Consider the following 21942-nt stretch of genomic DNA (forward strand, 5'->3'; position numbering starts at 1 on the left):
TCCAGAAAAGCACCAGAAGCACATGCTTCATTTCGTTGACATTTCTCACATAGTCGCTCACACACTTAAAAATGGTACTGCAAGTTTTATTTGCAATAAGCAGTTCCCTTCTATCATAAATAATCATATTTAAATAAATTTGTTGAAAAACTCCTTGGACTGGCTAAAGGCAATCTGACGTTTGGGTTTTTTTTTTTAAATCAAAAGTCAACCCCATTCAAGAGATCTCAGTTTTAATTTTATTCATTTTAATGTAATTTGGCAAAGGAATATGTAAAAGTAGTAGCTATGTAGTTGATAAAGGAGTAATGTAAAAATTTAGAAATAAATAAGAAAGCAAGGATAATCTCCAAGCAGAGAATTACAACAGAAAGAACTGCTAAAGTGTTACAGCACTTCATGAAATGTGGTTAATCTGGAAAATATTCCAACTGTTTTAGTACAACACTATGAGACCATACTGATAAATTCAGTTTTATTTATTTTACTCCAAAGCCAAGTACTGACGATTCTGTAGGCCAAGAAACTGGGGGGGGGGGGGAAATAGTAATTTCTATTTTACAAAATTTAAGAAATTGACTTATCCCAATAGCAATAGTACGCATAATAGAAGAACTGCCTACTTTGGCAGAGTGTACCTTCTGTACTACTTTTTATTTTAATTAAGGTGAAAATTAAAAAAATCATCATAAATGAAATGTCCTATCCCTTTCACTAGCCTTTAAGAATAATGAGCAGTTCCTTCATCTGGACTTTTCAGTTAGTGCAGAAAATGAGTGGAAAAGCTGAACACTGAGGATTTTATATTGATTCTGGAGAATATCAGCTACTAAATTAGTAATCTTTCAGGAATTTTTCTTAATTAAGCAAACTTCAAAGGCTTTTTTTTGTCTCCAATAGTCTTGGTGAAAAAATATCCTTTTAACAGTCATAAACAATCTTTCAATATTAAGTATTAGCCACCACTTAATTATATGGTATTTTGTGTGAGATGTTCAAGGTATTTCTGCAAAAGGAAGAGGATACATGAAATGTGCTTTTATTCCTGCCTGCTATATATAGTTGTGCCAAGTGCAAGGTCCTACACCTGGGTCGGGGTAATCCCCGGTACCAATACAGGCAGGGGGATGAAAGGATTGAGAGCAGCCCTGCTGAGAGGGACTTGGGGGTACTGATAGATGAAAGGCTGGACATGAGCCGGCAATGTGCGCTGGCAGCCCAGAGGGCCAACCATATCCTGGGCTGCATCAAGAGAAGCGTGGCCAGCAGGTCGAGAGAGGTGATTCTGCCCCTCTACTCTGCTCTGGTGAGACCCAACCTGGAGTACTGCATTCACCTCTGGAGCCCTCAGCATAAGAAGGACATGGAACTGTTGGAGCGGGTCCAAAGGAGGGCTACAAAAATGATCCGAGGGCTGGAGCACCTCTGCTATGAGGACAGGCTGAGAGAGTTGGGCTTGTTCAGCCTGGAGAAGAGAAGGCTGTGGGGAGACCTGATTGCAGCCTTTCAGTACTTAAAGGGAGCCTATAGGAAAGATGGGGACAATCTTTTCAGTACAGACAGCTGTGACAGGACGAGGGGTAATGGTTTTAAACTAAAACAGGGTAGGTTTAGGCTGGATATAAGGAAGAAATTCTTTAGAATGAGGGTGGTGAAACACTGGAACGGGTTGCCCAGAGGGGTGGTGGAGGCCCCATCCCTGGAAACATTCAAGACCAGGTGGGACAGGGCTCTGAGCAACCTGATCTAGTTAGTGGTGTCCCTGCTCGCTGCGGGGGGTTTGGACTAGGTGACCCTTCCGACTCAAAACTTTCTATGATTCTATGACTCTATGATCATTGATGGAACTCCATTTGTATCACATTCCATAATATGAACAAAATAAAATGATTATATATATTATTAGCCTTGAACTTTTCCAAACACAAAATGTGCCTCCAGAACAGATAAAGCTATGTTTTTGCATTGAAATTACTCTGATACGGTTGAAAATGATGTGATAAATTAGTACCAAAGGAGAGGCAAGAAACTGCAAAGAATATACATAACCTGGTAAGACCAAATAACTTTACATAGGGTATTCAGAATTTCACTTCCAACTGCAAGTCCAACAACTGGAGTTGACTGTGAAGTGTCAGAGTTTTCACGGGGTCAACAAGCATATTCATAAAGTGGTCCAGTTGTTCTAGTCTGCCTGGAATTCCTAAGCGGTTTTGACATTATCCCTCCCAAAACTTCCTCACAAAGGATACTGTGACTACAAGAAGTTCGAACGCATTGAAGGGAGGATTTTTCTAAGTACTTGGAAGACAGATCCACTGAAGTTTATTCAACAGGCAAATGATACCACGGCCAGGAACTGTCCAGTGTGGGATAGAGTTGGAGGCTAAAAAATTGTCAGGGTGAACTAATAGACATGTTTGCCTTAGTTTTACTGTTCCTGTTCCAAACACCATCAGAGACAGAATCTGGATCTTTATGGGCCCATACCCTGAAGCAGTATGGACATTTCCATATTTTTCTGTTTCTAAATAGGGATGGTGGTGTTTTACCAGCACCTCTGACTGTGTTGCATGAAACTTTTCTATTCAGAATAGACTGCAGTAATATAGATATAGACTGTGTTTGTGAGAGGGAACAACAAGTAGACATTTTGGTTTGCATTTAAGTTCAATACATACCCAGATTCAGGTCTGAGATTCAAGGAGTTAAAGATGAGGTCAAGATTTGTTTTTTTTTTAATGCCATTAGAAAAGTGATAGTGCCACTGAAAAGTGAAAAATGAAAGAAAATGGCAGAGATCCTAAGATCTTATATAGTTCTCAAATAGCCCAGGTTTTTTTTCTCTCAGACGAAATCAAAATACAGAAAGGATGTCTAGCAAGTGTTATAACTATCCCCCAGTTTTGGAAGAATTTACATTTCTCTCAGAGAAAGTACAGTATTTGTTAATGTACTGGTTTTGGGTTCCTGTTGCTTCATTATTATAATGTTATTATGTACTCGTGCAAGGGAAAAAAATATTCAACAGATGTGTATTTTAGTTTTTTGTAACTTTCTGCATTGTGTGTTTAGCCTCTGTGTGCTGTATGCTATTGGTGGAGATTGTGATTGCCTATGAGACTGATGTCATATTGTTCTACCTAATGAAATGTAAAATTGGCTTTTGAAATAAACAAGATTGTTAAATCATAAAAAAGAAGGATGTTGACTGTAGGCCTTTGTGTTTCAGACTATGAGAAAAACGTATCCTTCATGATGACTTCTTTCATTACAATGTTTGCCTGGTGGCAACTTCAGTAGTAAAAATACCCAGAGACTTTTGAGGTAAAAACACAAAAGAAGAAAAAACTAATTCTCTAAACTGAAACTTGCTTGAACTAGTCTCTCTCACTGATGCATTGATTTGAGTGGAAGAATAATGGTTTCTGTCATGTAAGTTTCAAGACTTTTTCACAGAACAACTTTAGCTGAAAAACTTTCCAAATTCAGCATATAATGACCAGAACAAAATCACCAATATCACATAAAAAAACATATTTAGGAGCCAGATGCTCTGCTGGTTTAATTCAGCAGGCACCAAGGACAAGTTCACATTAACTAAAGATGAGGCTGCACACATACTTTATACACTAGTGTGACATGTGGAAAGCAGACTCCACAATCTGTAAGATGGTAAAGTAGGTATTGTTTATTCGGTGCTGGACGGCACGGGGGGTAGACCCACCAAAGTCGTGCGTGCTGAACAGCAACGTGTCTCTTCAATTTATACAATCAAATATTACATATACATTAGATTTCCCAATACACCTGTACATATGCATCTATCCTCACTGCATATCAAAATCAGTTCTGAGAAATAATTTCCATATTACAATTAGTTTCAAGAAGCAATTTCCATAGTCTCCTCCCAGCTGCGCTTGCGCAGTGCCTCCTAGTGGTGGTCATCGGGGGTCCCAAGATGAAGGCCCATCCTCTTCATCACGGTGTCCACTGATTGACCTCTGTTTCTGCGCAGACTCAGTTCTCTCCTGGCTCCCATCCACACAGCATGGTCAGTCTTGACCGGTTCCCAGCCCCTATCAGGAACCAACCCCTTTGTATGGAGATACAAGACTCTCTGCTTCTGTTAATTTAGACAATAGATAAGCACTATCAGTTTTTTAAATGCACAGCAACTATTAGGTAATGCCACTTCTATTAAAATCCCTTTAACCTTTTCCTTCAAGTGTATAGTCTATCTACCTTTACTTTCCACTTCCTCCATCAGGTTGAGTCCTCAGTACAGTGCACTACAAACTGCAAGCTTAGGCCACCCTCAGGTAGGGGCTAAGACTGAAGTATTATATATCCTATTTTATAAACCAGGTACTTCAGCAAAGCAATAGAAAGGCACTGCCAATGAGTCTTTGGAAGAAGCAAAATTAACAGTTCAATAAATACCGCTTATATTCAAAGAACACCACTTTTTTTTCTCATTCACCTCACTCACTGGCACTATTTTTCTGTCTTCCAACAAAGAAAAATAGTTTTCTAAATACTTTTAAAACTAAAAATTTTTGTTCCTAAATATCCAGGTAAGAATGGATAAGGGCTGAAGACTTTGCAGCTGTGTTCAGACACCTAAATCCTTTCATTCTGATGCCTTAGAGCCAAAGAAAATCCCTCCAGACGTCTGTATGTATCATTAGGTGTGTAAACAATATTGAAAGGCAGACCCCCAGAGACCAACTAGACATTCTTTCAGAGCTTCTTTACACACAGAAATATCATGAGATTAATCTGTGAGATTCAACTCATGGAGAGCTTAAACAAACCCATTTTATTTTGTTGTGTGATGAGTTGGTGCATTTCACTAGGCAGACAATAATAGCATCTGAAGTCATGCTCTAGATCTGGCTTGCAAATATGTGAACAAACCCAGACAAGGTAGATAAATGAGCCGGAGTAAGAAGGCAGTTAAGACTGCATGGTAAATTAATAAGATTTCTCATCCTGCAATGCAATAGTTTATCACATAAGTACTACCTGTACCTATACACTTTCATAAATACATGTCTTTCTTCAACGTCTCTTTGTACTGGCTTTGTGCCAACCAGTGTTTGTCAGCACAGATTTCAGCTAAGCTGTGAAATGGGTGTTAATCAGCACTGTTTGCACATATATTTTTCATAATTTTCACCTATGCCATTCCCTTTGTCTTCCATGTTTTAACTGACCATCTGCTTTCCATGAACGGGCTGTTCACACAGTTCAGTAACTTATGTCTTGCCTTTGAGTAGCATAATCTTACCTGTAAAAGAAAAATTATCTAGTAAGGTTCTGCTGAAACAGATTTCCTCAGCCCTTTAACCTTAATTTTAAAATTTCTTTATATCGGATGAAGATGATTGATAGAATTTTCTTAGAAACTATCTGCAGGAAAAGTGAAATTCCTCACTTCTTTTAGCCATTCTTAGCTTGACTCATGGAATTTGAGGGAAGGGGTGCTGGGATGACTGGAAAACACTTTCCATTTGACCAGATATGAAAACATAACTGAAGCGTTGATTTGATTCAACTTACTGTACTCAAAGGCATAGAGTAAATGTTTAGTTAATTCCCTCAGATGGCTGAACTTCGTTCAGAAGTGCATCCTCTTCCTCAGGAGAGGGAGTAGAAGAATTTTTTGTGAGAACAGTGTATGTCTCATCTGACTGAGAATATCTGTATGTTGCTAAAAGACATCCAACCCTTCCTACACTGTATTATACTGCAGCTTTATGCTTAGAAGCAATTTTTGATGAAGATGAAACAATGCCTTTAAAGATCTCAACAATCTGCCTTTAAAGGGGATAAAAAATGTCTGCTTGGAAGATTGTTGATGAAATATATTACTATTCAAATTCATTTCTAAGTATACAGAAGAACTGTAAAACTTACTGAAAAAAATAAAACTGGAACAAAAACCTAACCAAGTCTGTGTATAATTACAAAGGAGACTTGATTCCAGAATTCAAGCCTAAGTCATTTGGAATGTGAAAGATCTGAAAATTATATCTAAACATGGATCATGATCTGACACAACTCAAGAAATCAAAGTTACTTAAGACAGAGTTTTAAATTTAATTTCAAATGAAAGAGTCCTGAATGTCTGCATGTTGTCTTCCATTAAATAAAAAGAGTAGCACATTTTCTGAGTAATTAAATTGTGTGTTTCTTCCAGTGAATTGATAACTACTGTATGTGAACCCCTACACTCCTAGGCAAACCTTTCAACATACGGGCACCCAAACACCCTTACTTACCAATTTGCAGACACTGCTTCACACACAGTTAACTCACCATCTCGTATTTCCCAGGGGCTTATGCAATTCCTCTAACTAGTCCCTTCTTCAGCAAAAGACACTGCATCTTTTGCATGGGGCTACTGCCTACATACATGTGTTTGTTAACCAAAATTTATAGCAATCTAACTTCAATTTATACAACTTTACTGGCACAAATAGTGTAATACATATTAAAAATGTATAATAATTCATTCTGAGAAGAAAATTTCCTTAAGGTAACCTGCAATGCAAACTCATGAATTAATCCTGTGAATCAATTCACAGCCTCAGTAACAACCTGCCTAACCAGTTCCTATGTCAACACTTTAACATGTGTGAATTACTAATTTTATTAGAATCAGATGATGAAACAGTTCATATTTACTACTGAAATTATGGTTAATTTATTGGCTCTGAAAATTTGCTAAATGTGTGAAAATTTAGCAATACAGCACTCTGGCACACTTCTCTCCATTTGTCCTGGAAAATTAACACTAGGAGAGAACTTTCATGGTGGAAGATACTTAAACTGCAGATTTATTTTAAGATAGGAGTACAAAGAAACATTAGCATACTGTCGGTGGTCTGTCATACAGAATTTCAGGCTGAAAGAAACTCAAAAAAAATATTTAAAAGCTGTATTCATTGAAGCAATGGATGAAAAATGCCAACTGCACCCAAATATGCCTGAACAATTCAAGGAAATCAAATGGAAGGACAAGTTTCTTATTTACCATCTCTCCTGAATCCCCAATACACACACATACACACACAAACAGAGGCAATTTGCGCTGGAGTCGGCCTGCTGCAATGCTTAAACTCATTTTGTTTTGTTTTCCAGTACAATCTGTTTAACAAAAAGAGGTGCTATGGTCGCTCGTTTTGTAGAGTGCTAATCTAAAGTTTTAGTCCCACTGCATTCATATCACAAGTTCCATATAAATTATTTTTCCATTCCCTTGGTATATAGTGTAGCATTTTTAATTTCTTTTCAGTGTGGAGTGGCTATGACTTTACTTCAGAGTTTAGGCTCCTTCTTTCCAACAGAAGTTGTGTGAAGTACATACAGAATGCTGCATGAATAGTTTCTACACTGACAAAGTGTTGTAATGCATTGGTATTATCAACAATGCATGCTTTTACAAGCCTTTATACCTTAGCAACCATCAATATCTACAATATGCTCTACAAAACTGCAAAAGAACATCATAATTAACAAATTATGTAGTTTCAGATGAAGCAACAACACTGTATATAATCTGGCAAGCACAGCACTGTGGTCTCAGTGCTGGTAGAAAGGGGTACATGCCATTATTACATAAGCCTTGGTGCAACTTCTCTCCCAATGCAGTCTGTAAGTTTCCCGATCTTCCCTGTCTTCTCTGTACATGTAATGGTAAGGGTCTTGAGAATACTAGTTGATGTGTTACCCAGGGCTTTCTGAGGACACTCATAAGCAATGTTGTCGAAAGCAATTTCCATCCAACAGGGAATCAAAGAACAGAAATACATTATAAAATTAGCCTAAAACAGCTCTTATCAAGGATTTTCCAAAAAGTAAACTATTGAGTAAAGGCAATTAATATGACAGCTAAATTTTGAGTCTTTCCGAACAAAACCATCAGACAATTACAGTGAATTTAGAAAGCACAGCTGCCCTTGGTAAAGAAATCCATATGAAACAGCAGAGGATTTCACTCAGTTTAGATGTCACAGAAAACTAACTGAATTTCTAGATGAGTTATTGAATAAATTTGAACTGGTTCTCTTACTGTGCCTGTTTCCCTCTCCTATGTTTTTGTTTTATTTTTTTTTTAGCAAAATCTGAGGCTTAGCTATGAATCACCTTGGATGACTACCAAGAAGAAATATCTCATCCCTAAAAACCAGGTAATTCTCTAACCAGTCAGTGCCAAGCCGATTGACAGCTCTGTCTCATCTGTTAGAGAAATAATAGAAGTCCCTATACAAAAAATAGTAATAAAATAGATAACAAATCAGTGTCTGATCCCTGAAATACCAACAAGGTCTAGGGAGGCAATGCATATAAAAAGTTCTATCCCTTTCTTCAACTACTGCAATATCATTTCCATTATTTCTCCAGGCTCCCATTCTGAATTCAAAGCAATTTATCTGAAGTTTAGACACTGTCAGTGTGATTTAGTTTCAGTTTTATGGCAACTGCAGGTCTCTAATAAGTATGCTCCTTTCATTGATTTTGTTCCCCTTCAGCTGCTGCTGTAAATGTAATTGAAATTTTTGGTTTCTTCCCCTGACCTAACTTTTTTTTTACTGACAGAAGAGCAATCAGAGCAGTGTCCTACAAGTTTTACATAGCCTATTAACAAGAAATAGAATTTCTCCTAGAAATTAACTTCTATAATAACCATTGTGACATTGATATCAAAAGATCACCTGATTTTGCACATACAATTTTAAATATTTTCAAATTTTCATGAGTGAGCAATGAACAAACAGAATCTGATTACTACAGTTTTGATTTATGTATACATAATTGGATGGTACTATGTACTTACATACTCTGCCACTGTAATTTTAACTATTTTCAAGTATCTCAAACTGGCATTTTAGCACTAGAGCACTGTTTTCTGCCATCTTGGTATGCAGGTTTATTGATGTACAGGTGTGTCTATGCTTTGTCTATCAGTGTACAAGACAGTATACGGTGTCAGACTCTTATCTGCTTCCCCACCTCTAGATGGGAAGAGAATGAAAAATCTTGCCTAAGGAGAGCTTAATGAAAGAAATGAGTTATGTATTTAGCTCTGAAAATGGTCAGGTCACTCTTACTTCCAGAGAAGCCATTCCACAGGCCAATTCCTGGAAAAGATTTATCTTCAACACTGTGCTCAGTGACACAGGTGATCTAGCAGGATGTCACCGTCACAGAGGAGGCTGTTGACTGGGATGGGAAGGTGGTCTCTCATTGAACTAGAACTGATCCTATGAATAACTTTAAAAACTAAAATATACATAAGATGCAAATTAAATGGAAAGTCAGTGCAGAGAGCAGAGTCATTAGTTGAGATGTTCATAGTGGCAAACTATACGGTTAAGAAGACAGACTATTGCATTCAGGACACAGCTTCAGATTTTTTTGTGTGTGTGGTGCTCTGAGACGAGATATATGTAATGCAACAAGACATAGAAGTCTCAAATGGTAAAGTTACCTTGTGCTGAAGGACTATCTTCTCTTATACAGCCGTCATAGCACTGATGAATTAAAATGAACACAAAGACTGCAGAAGGAACTAGAAAGCCAAAGTCAGAATAACGAAACAGTAAAGAAATCCAAAGTATTTGTTTTCCCCACCTGGTTCACCTCTGTCCAGCTGTTATCCTCTTTATCTAGAGCTGTATGTAGCTGGGCTAGCAAAAATCGTAGCCAAGGCTCCATACCACATTGCAGAATGCAGTCTGCACTCAGGTTCATTGGAAGTATCCAACCACACTCTCAAAGAATCAACCAATAAAGCAGCAGAGGAGAGAACCTTGTACATGGCTACTTCCTGCAATCATTGTGCATTTAGATGTGTCCAACCTTTTTACTGTCCTTCCAGGGATAAACTGTATTCTTTACAACTAATCTTTCCTGAGAGGCTCAGCAAGGGAAGTATTATGTGCACCTGACTTCCAAGTATAACAAGAAGGGTAGGTGCCATCTTCTCAGCCATAAATTTAGGTTTCACAGCGAATGATCCAGAGTAGAAGCAACCCAGGTATTGGTGACCTTTTTCTGTCCATCTCAGTACTTCAGCAGGTATTCAGGCCCCTTTAACCAATAGGTCTGACTTGCAGGGGATTCTTGGCAAGTCCCTTACATTGTTGTGCCCACAAGTACCTGTCCTGAAGGCAGACACGAGCTTGGGATAAAAAGGAACCTAGTAACCTGCCTGGGTTCCTCAGTGCTATGAAAGGGGTGGTGAGGTGACCAAAGGAAGCCCCTCTGGTTTCTGACATGGAGTGGGGGGACAATGCACTCCCTTTAGCACAGAGGAGTGCTGAGCCCTGGTGCGAGACTTTGGACAGCCCAGTCAATGCTACTAAAAAAAGTCTAAACTGTAGTACTGTGCTGTACCATTGCATTGTATTCTCTATACTGCTATCTATTACGCACATTGGGCACTGCTATTACACAGCACAATTACTTAAGCAAGTAATTCAATACAACACTGTGATAAACGGAGAGGCATGGCAGTAGTCTTCTGTGAAACACAGAGAAACAAAAATTACTCCTATCAAAATCTTGGAAAAGCATTGAACAGCCACTGTGAGAAATTAAAGCATAGTATCCTAATACTCATAGGTGGCTCCTGTTTCTAAATTAGTAGTGGGTTTGAGGATTTTTTTCTGCCATCAATGAGGACTTAACATATTGGTTTCAGTCCGTCCTGCTTTTGGTGCTGCAGTTAATTAGAGACCTCACTGTGTGAGGACGCTACTCTGGCGCTTCACTTGCTGCTTCCCGGAGCAAGGCGGTTATCCTTGACACAGGGCAGCTGACAATCCTGTCTGTTATTAGCCAAGACCCAGACATCTGGGGTTTCAAAATCGTAATCCTTGAATGCATGGAATCAAAGTGATAGCACATGGAGTTGCAGTGCCAGCTGCATTTCATTTCCACAAGAGCTGTCAAGCCCCCTGCAAAAATGAAAGTATTACGAATTACTAACTAATGACCTCAAAATGTGTTTGGGAAACAAAATTTATCCAACAAATATTTTAATGCAGATTAGCTAATAGTCCCTATGGTGTGGATCTTTGCTATAACAGATATTAATGTTTTTGATGTCTCCTTTCCAACTCTGATGAGAAAAAACAGTGAATCAACGGATTAGACTCTGAGAGAACCAGTGACTGGAAATAATCACTTTCAGAGCACACACAATAGGGACTGCAGTTTCCTCCACCAGTGGAAAGAGAGTGTGATCCTTTTCCTCTCCAGTCTGCCTTTTGTTCACATCCCTCTTTCTCATTTTCCTTCCTTAATCTCGGAATAATATCCTGTCTTGTCTGCTGCCCTGAAGGTTTGCTTAATATAGTCATAAAAAGCTGCCAACGTATTTTAAAAGAGTCAGAATAATAAATATTTAAAGCCATGCTGAGGAGAAAGATATAAACAATCAGCAGTGGTATTTATTTAAGCCTTTGCATTTAGTTTAAAGGTGAAATGAAATCCTAAAAACACCCTCTAACCAAGTACACATACTTAGGCCCTGATCCTGCATGGGGACCAGTGCTGTCTGACAGCAGCCCTGTTTCCTAAGCATGTAAATACAGCTTATTTATCATTTTGTATTACTGTACTCTTTGATAACAAACCACTAAGGCGTAAGTCTGTCTCGGGAGTAAATCTGGTGCAGGATGGGTCGCTGCAGTAAGGCTTAACAGAATTCAGCCTCCCAGACTACATGTAGGATGGGTGGGAAGCACAGAGTATCATCCACCAAGTTTGTATCTCCAGTGCAGAGGGACAAAGGCATGCAGACAGACTGAGATAATGTGAACCTGTTGACCCTCAGCAAAAGAAAGAGTCTTCCTTCTGCTGGAAAGCAACATCTGCTGAGAAAAAGAACTCCTTCATTTATTATGAATTTCTACCTCGTGAGAAGTCCTTACTCTGACATCTTTTTTCCCAAAGTATCAGACCCTGCATACCTCTAAATATCTGGTTTATGTGCATCACTAGCACAGTACCAGCCTCCAGTAAAGAACGCAAGGCAAAAGCATAGGCAGACTCAGACTGCTGTGAAAACAGAAATGGAGGCAAAATCTGAGGCGCGTTTCACGCGCTTCGGGGTTTGTCTACTTTTTCTGCTTTCATTAGCTGTCCAACTCACCTGTGCTGTGGACAGTAAGTCTGAAATAGAAACTACTCATTCCAAATAAAAGAAAATGTAGAATACAGAAATAAACAAGTACCTGCTTCCTGGGATGCTCTGAAAACCACCGACCCTTAAGGATAAAGGAGGAGAATGCTTCAAAAACCAGCACTGTCTATGCTGGACAAAAATTTGCCCACAGCAACCAGATCAATACAACCTCAAGCAGAAAGCTGCTGACAGACCCTTCCACAATGCCCTATGTGATGAAATTAATGTCTTTCAATATTTCCTAGAAGTCTTCCAATATTTCCTAGAAGTTTGGAGGAAATCAGAAGCAAAAGTTTCTTTATCATAATAAAAACAAGTTGTGAACCATATTTTGCCTCGCAGTTCAATATCAAAACAACAAACAAATTGCACTGCCTTCATTTTAGGTTTCATTCTATTAAGTGTGTATTGCATCAGTCTATCTTTATAATCTTCGTGCACTGCTAGCTGTTATGATATCTGTAATACTAATTAAATGCCAGGGGCTGTACTGAGTTCAGTATATCACAAAGTGCTGCACTTTCATATCAAATTAGTGTCTTAATATCTGATTCCCACTGTACTTAATGTATATGATTAGCAATTCCTTGCTGGAAACACATTGCTTCATCAATTAATTATCCTCACTGATTCAGTGAAATGATTAAGTAGAAATCTCATTTACTGAACAGTAATAACTTCAAAGTTACGGATTTGTCTCATCCTCTAACTCACCTGAAGTATATCTAGATAAAAACAAAAAAAACAAAGATCTCATAAAACAGCTTGTTTATAGACTTTAAAAAAGACACAACCCCCCATGCTCTTTCTGGAAATACATCCTAATATATGTTCTAACTATACTAGGGTTTAACTAACAGCAAGTTTATGGACAGCTGTGCAAATTTTGTCAAAATCACACCTGTGGTAACAGATGATAATTCTTCTACCTAGAAATCCAACATACGTTACATTTTTAAAAGGATTACATATATTGATTCAGCTTGACATATAGAAACAAAATGGCTTTTGCTTGCTTCGCCTTCTCACTTACCTTATCTTACTAGTCCCCTTCTTCCATCACTATTTCCCTTATTTCCCTCAGTTACATAGGTAAGTTCTTTGAGATATATATTTTTTCTTTGGTAAAACCAAACAGAACACCAAATGTACAAATACTGTAAAATGTACTATTAAAGTTCAGTATACCAATACGAGGAGAGATCTGGTTGCAGAGAAAGGAGGTGAAGACATGACTGAAGAAAGACAGAGCCACAATACAAAATTGTCAGAGTTAGACCATCTTTTCACCTTGACCTATACTCCACCTTTGACTATGATCATCACCTTCATTTTCAAACAGAGGTCTAGAAAGTCTGTTGGGGGTAATCGCTGAGAGAGTTTCTTCTTAGCCTCTTAAACCTGCTCAGAAAGACATGTCAGGTGCAGGAAGTTCCTGAGCAACTAATGTCTGGAGGCTGAATAAGTGGTATTACTAGACATCTGCTCTGCTGTTGTATTTTCCCTGAGGGCCCTCGCCTAGGTTGGAATACTGGGCTAGATGGATAGGGGTCCAAGACAGACCTGACACTGTGAGGTGCTAACGCTGGGCTCTGGCCAGCACGCAGTGGGTTTCTCACCATTCTCAAAGTACAGCAGGGAGATATTTACACAACCCCTGAAATGTAAGAAAAAATATTGCTCATCTATAAAGCATATTAATTGATTTAATTTCTTACTATGAGTTACGGAAGTTTTACCCCATAGACATAAGAGCAAACTTTTTAATTTTTATTTCGTGTAGATGCATAGCACCAAAATTTACTTTGGAGGTCAAGTGAGGTGATATTAGTACGATTGCAGATAAGTGAAACTGTAACCATTGGGTTTATTTGGTTTTGTGTCAAAACTATAAGAAATTCTATGAATTGACCATTATTTCAATCCCTACTCATATAATACAGCCTGTTCACTCATAGCCAGGCACTAAATCATGCAAAAATGATTCTAAGGTTCCTAATGTGTATTTGCACATGTAACAACAGTCAGTATCAGGAGAGTTACACATTAGTTGAGATCTCATGGGAAATATTGTTCATCCCTGTATAACAGTGTTTATGTTTATAAGGTGTGAGAATCCCTGTGGAAGGCCTTTTAAATATTGTAGCAGAAAACCCTCTATAACCAAAGCTCAATAAAAAGAAAGCTGATGCCATTTTCCAAGACCAATCCAATTTATTGCACTAAGTTCAACCGTATGAGCACTGTAGAGTCACCTCTTAATCAAAGCATGAACAAAGCACACACAGTGCAATTACCTAAGTGGTGTGCTTGGCTATAATACAAGTACTTAAAAACCATAATCATCATTCTTCAGTTTTTATTAAAAGTCACTGAGAATGATATTCATTTCTTTCTGGTTTCTAACAAAGAGATAGTAATAGATGATTTCAAAGCCTGTAAAAAAAATGAACTGTTAAGAGGAACTACCCCAAATGGGTGACGCTTTGACAGCTTTAGCTAAGTAAGTACCTGTCTGAGTTCATGTGTACCTTACACCACCTCCTGTTTCACAGGCAGGAATCTAGGATCTAGAGAAGAAAAAGCTATTTAAAATAATTACCAGGAGACAACAATAGTTGAAGTAATGAAAGAAAGCACCAGGTGTGAAAGTCCAATGTAAGACAGTTGTCATAAAAGTGCAGAACAACTGCCATGATCTTTCAAAAACCTGAAATGAAAATAGGAAGTCTAGCCATCGGGATTAAGTAGCTACCAGGTCCTATCTAGTAGCTTCCTTCCCAAGAGCTAATCAAAGCCCCACTTCAATACCAGGCTGCACACATACAACTCCACTCTCACACCTCTACTGACGCCTCTGGGGATACAAGGAGTTGCAAGCACCCACCTGTGCGGCACAAATGCAAAACTGAAGGTTACCTGGGACAGTCTCGTGAGAGGATGGTGACTACCTTGACAGTGTCTAATGAGGAAAGCAAAGTCAGTCAACATCACAAAATAGATCTTAGCTTGTTCCATGAAGTATCATGGTAGTAAAAGTCCGTTTAAAATGAATATTTATATTTTATTTTCTTACTTTGGAGAGTCATCTCCATACATAACAGGTCATCTATCAGAAGAGTAATTAAGTGTTGTTGGCTTAGAAAAGCAGAGGAGTGGTATTTTATAGAGGTAAAGACTTGCTAGTACAGTTCAGAATGCGATTCTAAATGGTAGCAAAATATGCTATGTTTTTCTTCAGAATCACAGTTCATTAAACTTAATTGCCCAGAAAGTAAATCACATAATAAATCTTTTCCTTGAAATTATTTAGTACTGTCTTTAAATTCAGGTGTGATGATCTGTTCTAACTATTGAGACAATAATAATATTCGGTACAAACAGCAATAGCAAACGGGGGGGGGGGAGTGGGGGGGGGTGTCTTCCTCCCAATTGTACAGAGTTTTCAGAACAATAAGTCAACACTAGAAAAGTTGCAAGTCATTATAAATAGTTTTGATACAAACAATCTTCAATTTTATTGTAAGAAAAAGGTATCCTCAATAAAAGGTTAAAATGTGCATGTGATTTTGTTATAATGTTAGTATATAATATACATAGCTAAAAAAGGGTTGATGCTTTGCTTGACCTAGTAAGAGATTTCACCTGAACTATGTTACAGCAAAAGTGAACTTTTAGAGTATTGACTTTTGGAAGTCATTTTCTCAAGATTTCTTCTGAACACCAATTCAACTCCATTAATCACAAAATATTTCTTAGGTAGAAAACACTAGTTTTTAATAGCTAGTTATGTCACTTTTTCAGATATGGAAGGGTCAGTTAAAAGATTGCTATGTCTACTTGGAGGAGGAATTAAGCGTGTTTTGTCCCTCTGTCATAAGTGTTCTTATGGATTAATCTCACTAAAAATCTTGACTTGCATTTTCTTTAAATATAAAAAGTAGATTTTGTGAGGTGTATTTCCTCTTAGATCGTGTGAAATTTCTCCCATAGATGATCAGTCATAAATATATATTTTTCCTGCATTCTCATGAAGAGTTTGACTTTCAAGCAGGTGTCTTCCAACAAAACAAATAAAATAACAAACTCTTCTAAAACTGAATCATTAAAATTCACTTTTTCCCTAAATTGCACATTCTGGATAAGGTTCAGTCTTGTGCTTCAGATCCATATTACATACTTGATCCACTAAAATGATATTTTAAAGGTATAGAGCAGACAGATTGATTCATAGACATTCTATGTGAGTGACAAATTTTAAAGTATGTTAATATATAATAGCTTTTTCATGTTGTTCTGACAAAGTACTTTAATACTAATCTCAGTATGACAATTCTTGTTCCTGTTTTAATTAAAGTTATAGACTTTCTGCTACATCATAACAAACCCAATTAATTCTGATGCTGAGATCATGACAGACTTGTTTTCAGAGGTTACTTGACTGGGTTTTGACGCTAAGTCTCAAAATATTCGTTATACTTTTAAGATCTCCATTGTGTAACAAATTGAATCAACCTTCCTTGTCTACTTCTCTGCACTCAATATGCATTTTTTGGAGTTTCAGGCTTTGAGGCAAGAACGTGGAACTTTTTTTGCTAGGGGACTGAAAACATCCTTCAGACAGAGTTGGCATGCCATACTTTAATACCCACCTTGCTGTTAACCAATGGTAGTGCTGGAGGACCTTGTGGCTAAGGGCTGTGTTAAATGAAGTCAGGTATATGATCCAACTCCCCAGGCTGCACATTTCTCACTCCACCTGTAAAACAAAAAAATCGTTTCCAAAAAGCATTTATTTTCCAAGTTACATGAAATTCATAAAATCATACCAACACCCAAAAGAGTTGTCAACTGCAGAACAATAAAACTTTATCCAAAATGTTTTTACCTTGGTTTGGGTCTTAGTGAAATAAAAACTGGCCCTGCAGTTTCGTGCCTAAGCATTTAAAATTTTATGTTCCACAAGTCTATTTAAGAGGGCTAAATTTAAAAAATAAATACATACCTTGTCTTCTGTCAGCTTTTTGAAAGGGAAAGTGAAAATAGTATATAGCATTAATTTAGCAAATTTATTTACTTTTGACAAAAATAATCTCTACTTTCAGAGCCCACTAAAAAAATCAAAGTTTGGTGGGATTTTTTTGTCTAAAAGACAGAGGTTTCAGTAAAATATGTCTGCTTCTTTGAGTATTCAACAAGAAGGTCTCAGAAAGAAACCCTTGAATAGTAATTAGGGCTTTCAAATTTAGCAGAGCAGAGACTTCGAAAAGGAGATTCAGAGTTTTTGGATTTCCCTTGATATTCAGAATTAAAACTGTCCTGGCTGAGCTCCTCTTCAAAGTAAAATGTGGAAAATGTCATTTAGGGAGAAACACAGGTTTTCAAAACTAATTTTTCACTAAATCAAAATTTTCTTTTCACCCCAAATGTTCTGCATGTTGTTTACACATGAACAGATACTGGAGACTAAATTTCAACATTGTTGTGTCAGACCCAACCTAAAATTAACAAAATTAGCTAAATTTGTTAAACTCAGGGTCTTAAAATAAGAAAATTCTATTTCAGTCAAGATGACCTAAACACCACCAGACAGTTCAATGTCGCTGACAATATGATGACATACAAGTTAATATAATTAGAGAACAACACATTTTCTTTGTCCACTAAACAAAACTTTGTTTTCATTATTCCTGACTACAATGGGAGGAAGTAAATGTGGGAGAGACCTGGAACCAGCCACTCTCCACCTATCCATTCCCACACCAATTTGCACAGAACCTCTCCTAAAATACACAATTTATGGTTTTGATCAGTGTACTGTCAAATAAGGAAAGAACTCTGCTGGCACAACCCAAACATATTCTGGTTTTTTGGAAACCAAATTACAAAGGAAATGGAAAATGGATATTGTGTGATCATCCATCAGCTGCTAGATAGAATAAATAGGAAATAAAACTTCTGAGTGTTATTATAGCTAAGACATAATGTTTTCTGCTTGCATTGTGATTTTTTATTCTCCTATCAAAAGAGACTGGAATAGCTTTGTAGTAAAAGTATCCTCACAGAAGTTTTAGAAAAAAGCTAAAAACACCATTCCTGAATAATTCCAATTTGATTTTCATTTATTTGTATTACAGCATAAGACAAAGCATCGGGAAACATGTCCTTATGTTTAAGCAATGTTTCATTTTGCCTGATGGAAAATAGCTGGTAATTCCACGAAACATTATGCCTTTAAGCCAGAGTTTATTGCTGGGTTGCATCTTACAGATCAGTTGAGATCACTAAGGTCACAGAAGAGAATTCTAGTTGAGTAATGGGGTATACCCAGGAACCAAAAGTGCAGCTGAGAGGGCTGTTGAGTAGTCCAGAAAAAGAGAGCCCAGGAAACTTACCACAGTAATCGCTAAAATAAGCTTGTCAAAAGCCAGGGCCAACAATGAAAAGAACTCATTAAATTACTTTCTACTAAGACATGCTCATGAAGTAGTACTCCAGGGTGAAGCAGGACAAGTAAAGATCAGAAGATGGAATTGACAATAGATTGTGTACACCATGGAGTGAAATATGACAGTGACTCTGTTTAATGGCGTATAAAATAGTCATTTGTAATACCATTTTTTTAGCTAATGAACAGCTGAAGATCAGAATGATCTTTGAAGTTTAGATGGACCCAAGTGACAATTTATGAAACTGGCCTGAAACCCAATTGAACTTCACATGCATATCTGCCAGCGACCTTCAGATATACCACTGCTCGGTAACATCAGGAAAAAAAAACCTACCCTTAAAAATACTGCTAAAAAACTCTGACCGAATGCTGGGGACATTAGCAGAGGAAAGGGAAGACCTGATTCTTCGTCCACCTCCAAGTTCTCCTGTGTAACAGGATTCTTCTGCTTTTTACACATCTCCAAAATCCTGCTCCAAAGCTTCTTCATTTGCTTTGCATACCAACACAGGATTCTCTACCCCACAGACTGAAAGTCCAGGCCTGCCTGACTAAGAATATTCAGTCATAAATAGATCTACAGACCTGTAACAGGATCTTTCAAATCCTCTTCCAAAGTGAACTATCTCTCATACATGATAAATTAATGCTTACTTGTCTCCCTAGGATGTTGTGAGACTTCAGTATTAAAATTTCTGTCATATACTTTGAGATCCTCAGATAAAAGATGCTGTTTGAGTACCAGGTATTTTTTACTATTCTGATTCATCACATTTTTTTGGTACAGCATGAGATAGACTCTCTAAAATTAGCATCTGAATGTTTTTCAGGAGTTATTAGAGCTTATACCCACTGAAGAAGATGTTGCACCCTTGTGTTTTGCAAGATGTCTTTGCTCTCATGTCAACTAAACAGCAGATAAAAATACAATCCTTTAATAAACGGTCTTCTCTCAGTTTATTTTAGTACTTAGGAAACAAATTTTCCTTCACAGACAAGCATTCGGATCTTAAAGTCCTTGAACATAAACAGTACACAAAGAACATTTTTGTGAGTGTACAAGTATTTGGGGGTTCAGAAGTACATATGGAATCATAGACTCATAGAATCATAGAATCATAAAATACTTTGAGTTAGAAGGGACCATTAAAGGTCATCTAGCCTGACACCTCCTGCAGTAAACAGGGACATCTTCAACTGGACCAGGTTCCTCAGAGCTCCATCCAACGTGACCTTGAAAGTTTCCAGGGATGAGGCCTCCACTGCCTCTCTGGGCAACCCATTCCAGTGTTTCACCACCCTCAGTGCAAAAAATTTCTTCCTTATATTCAGTCCAAATCTACACTCCCTTAGTTTAAAAACATTATTCCTTGTCCTGTCACAGCAGGTCTTGCTAAAAAGATTTTCCCCTTCTTTCCTGTAGGCCCCCCATTAAGTACTGAAAGCCTGCAATAAGGTCTCCCAGCAGCCTTCTCCAGGCTGAGCAGCCCCAATTCTCTCAGCCTTTCCTTATACGAGAGGTGCTCCAGCCCTCTGATCTTTTTTGTTGCCCTCATCTGGACCCTCTCCAACAGGTCCATGTCTTTCCTGTGCTGAGGGACAGTCCAGAGCCGGATGCAGGACTCCAGGTTGGGTCTCACAACAGCAGAGCAGAGGGGCAGAATCCCCTCCCTCAACCTGCTGGCCATGATGCTGGGAATGCAGCCCAGGGTACAGTTGGCGTTCTGGGCTGTGAGCGCGTGTTGTTGGCTCATGTCCAGCTTTTCTTCCATCAGTAGCCCCAAGTCCTTCTCCTCAGAGCTGCTCTCAGTCCGTTCAGCCCCCTCGTACACCTATCTTTGTGAAAGTCAACAAAAAACTTGGCAGACAATTGTTAAATCCACAGTTTCACAACTGGTTCAGCATGAAAGCAGTAACCACATGGACAGTAATGTTCATTCTATGTGTTCTTCGTTATGTCTGCATCTACAGGGATGTGTAGATGCACATCCTTCCTGCAATTTTCTGACATGAGACAGCTGCCTAGGACTGCACCACTACTAAAGGCACAAGGTGTGCTGGAAAGGGACCACCAGTTTCTGGTGTATAAGTTATGACTGTCCAAAGGTAAGCCACTTTCCCCTTTTCATCCTGGAAATCCACTAGCTGTATTTTTTTAAAAAAATTCTGGTAAAGTAGGTCTTTAATTTCTGATGTTCAGGAAGTACAGGGCAACTCACTGTAATTTCTTCAGGATTAATTCTTTGTTAGAGGGGAGAGGAAAAATACAAAACAAATTGAAAAAACCCAACATGTTCCGCACTGCAGGAGGATAGATTCAAACTACTACATTTCAGGAAAGTAACCAGTTTTTATAAAAATCATCACAGAGCAGTTTACATTATTTTTTCGTCTGGTATTAGTGAGTCTGGACCACATCAAGATTGACATTTTTTTCATGAAATGCAAGGGTATGCTATACATTTGTGCAGATGAGAACGCTATTTCAGTAAGTCATTGCTTTGATTTTACAGAATAAATGCATTACCATTTATGAGTTTGGTGGAGAAAATATTACAAAGAGCAATATTCTTTAGTTTAAAAGCTCACAGAGGAGATAGACTTCTGCTGAAAGTTTCTAGGTAGTAAAAGTTCCTATAAAAGTAATAGGAAAGAGACTTTTGCCTTTATGACAGTATTGTATGAGTCTTGAAATAGTAAAACATGAACGTCATCAGAATTTGACATACACTGCAGTACATTTACAGAGTCATTTTATCAGGAAAATTAAGAGAGAAGTAGAGAAGTAATTGAATGTGTCTCCAGCTTCCCTTGAATTGTGAAATAGTATGCTTGAATACCACGCCTATGTAGATTTCCAGTCCTTGCAAGAAACAGAAAAGGAACAATTTATTCACAGCAGGTCTGTTTTGCCTTTTACTAGACATAGAAGCAGAAAGTCTATAGCGAGCAATCAACCTCTTACCAATAGTTCTGCCAGAGGTCATTGACAAGAATTGCTGCAAAACCCATTTAATGTGCACAAAAGTCATAAAACTCCCATCATGCTGATGCTGACTGTGTTTTATTTGAATAACCTTAGATGACATATTGAATTCTAGAGCCTACAGATTGGATTAGAAATAATGAGTCCAGTAGTTCCTGAATTAGGAAAAAACAGGCAATTTACTAGGAATTTTATTTTCTTATTATTGCTTGCAGCAGTAAACATATGAAGGACAAGAAATGGAATAGAAAAACTCAGGTCTGCAAAAAAGTAGGAACTTGCTTATAATGTCACTATCCTTGA

At 37.9% G+C, this 21942-nt stretch overlaps 1 long non-coding RNA gene across 2 annotated transcripts in view; it reads right to left on the bottom strand.

The window, feature by feature from the left end:
- Nucleotides 1-3742: 3742 nt before the first annotated feature.
- LOC142358852 (uncharacterized) overlaps nt 3743-21942 on the bottom strand; it is a 93873-nt gene continuing 75673 nt past the window's right edge. For both annotated transcript variants that reach the window (XR_012761905.1, XR_012761904.1), the window contains exons 6-7: nt 16855-16961; nt 3743-4126 (exon numbers count right to left, since the gene is read on the bottom strand). This is a non-coding gene — a long non-coding RNA (uncharacterized LOC142358852). The remainder of the gene's footprint in view (nt 4127-16854; nt 16962-21942) is intronic.

This window comes from Opisthocomus hoazin, chromosome Z (genome assembly GCF_030867145.1).
Source record: "Opisthocomus hoazin isolate bOpiHoa1 chromosome Z, bOpiHoa1.hap1, whole genome shotgun sequence".
NCBI lineage: Eukaryota > Metazoa > Chordata > Aves > Opisthocomiformes > Opisthocomidae > Opisthocomus > Opisthocomus hoazin.